This window comes from Solanum tuberosum, unplaced genomic scaffold, assembly GCF_000226075.1.
Source record: "Solanum tuberosum cultivar DM 1-3 516 R44 unplaced genomic scaffold, SolTub_3.0 scf00019, whole genome shotgun sequence".
NCBI lineage: Eukaryota > Viridiplantae > Streptophyta > Magnoliopsida > Solanales > Solanaceae > Solanum > Solanum tuberosum.
This window is the reverse complement of record NW_006238945.1, coordinates 964,635-966,854: the sequence shown is the minus strand read 5'-3', so window position 1 is coordinate 966,854 and position 2,220 is coordinate 964,635.

Below are 2,220 nucleotides of genomic sequence, written 5' to 3'. Positions count from 1 at the left end.
CTATAGATACCAAAGAAGGACAAATCAGGTTAGTCGTTGAGGCTGTAGGGGATCAATATACATTTGACATAAAGAAATGAATAGAAAACATACCGTCATATCAGGAAATATCATCAAATTTTTCAACTTAGGAGTCGACCTTAAGAGGTTGTCTAGTAGGAGGAACGAATGTTTTGAAATAGAAGAACTTATTGTCAACTATCTGCATTCCATCAACGGTAAGGAGATGTCTTCCTCGTCCAACATCAAATTGGAAATCACGTAAACAGAAGAATGAGGCAGAATATAAAACATGAGCTCTATTCACAATCAACATAAAAATACTGGACACATTTGGGACTGATAATTGACTTTGATCAACTAGGATGGCAGTATTAGCTCATTAGCACAACAGGCGCTTACCAAAAGATCTTCCACTATATTTTCATCACAATAGAGATCAAGATTGGCATGGTTCAAACATGAAAATTCCTCAGCTTAATTCTCGTATCATTAAAAACCCTAGAAATAGTTAAATGTTCAACATATGGAGCAACAATTTCAAAGCAACATGTATCACCTTCAAATGAATAACAATCCCCGCGGGGATGACCGTGATGGATCAATTCCAGTCGCCTACATTTTGGAGAAGTCATGTGCAAACGATTAAAACCACAAAATGTCATGTAGCTTCAAAGATTCCAATTGAGGACAATTTAACATTATTTTTTTAATGTGTTCATCCAAAAGAAACAAATCTTCCAGCGTTAAACTCTTCATAGATGTCCAATTTAGTATACAATCTTCTAATATTCTGCATTTCTCGCAGTTGAGTTTTAGAATCGATGAACTACTACAGAGAACTTCTGGTAAGCTATAAGGTTGGTCATGCTCCGTCGGATCAACAGTATACCGTATATTCATGCGTAAATCCTCCACTTTCTTTTTCATAGCAAATTCAAGCCACTTGTCAATTTTGGGAAAATAAGACAGACCATCATCATATATGAACACAAAGTTTAGATTCAACTTTTTAATGCTAGAACAGCTAAGGAGAGGTAGTACATTATCCGTTAAGGAAATGATTTTGTGCACTATCAAGTTATCTGAACGACCATACTCTTCTTCATAAATAATGTTGTCGACACAAGTCCAGAAGTATTGCCAATGTTTAGAGAGAATAGTTGTTCTGAACTCATATGTTATGGACAATCGAGATAGAATTTGAACAATAAGAGCGTCAGGTAATTGACTGATCCTATAAATATCTTCACATTCTGTCTCAATCTTTTCTTTTTCTTGAGGTGAGTTTTCAATAAGCAGACTTTCTGAGTTGCTAGAGAATTGGTCTTGGTTGCTCATGTTGTTCAAACTGTATTACTTTGGCTACCTGAAATCACAGTGTCAGCGAACCACTCAACCGTAAATATGTTGTTGAAAAATAAGAGGTGTGACCTTGGAAATGTCGAAATCCTTTGAAATAGTCACAACCTTTTCGAAAAGTCACCACCTTTCGGAAAAGTCGCAATTCTTCAAAAAAATCACATCTCTTAATAAAAGCTACTTCTCTTTTGTTGAGAAACAACACAGGGCTAAGAAGGGGGGGGGGATTTTCAGACATCAATACTGAGAATAAGTTTACTTGTAATTATAATTTCTATAGACAATTTTCGTGTCTTTTTTGTTTATTCTTTCTTTAATTTCCAACTAACAAAGTTATATCACATGACACTGTTTTTAATAATATGATAATCTACGATATTTTTTAATATATTTTTGTTTTTAAAAAAAGGGGTTGGGAAAGGAAAAAATGAAGGAGGAGATAACAATTAAGGTGAGGAATCAAACTATCTCACAAATAAAGTGAAAATTTAGTAGTCAATGCTACTAAGATTATCCCATGTAATAGTAATGATTACAATTTGCGGTGGTTTAAACCATATTCAAACCATAAAGAGAGCAATAAGATATTTTATGTAAACAAAATTATTCATCAAAATCTAAACACACAACTTAAGAAATGAAAGGATAAAGGATACATACACAAGGTAGCTGGACTTTGGTTGCCATTTCAAAATCTTGTTTTTTTTTTTGTTGTATGTATATTTTCATGAAAGGGCTAATGCCACAGTACTTATATATATAGTGGCCATGGAGTTGACCATTTAATTTTTATTTCTTTTGGTCAGACTTTTATGTTCATAGAAGGAATATATATATGTGTGTATATATATATATATA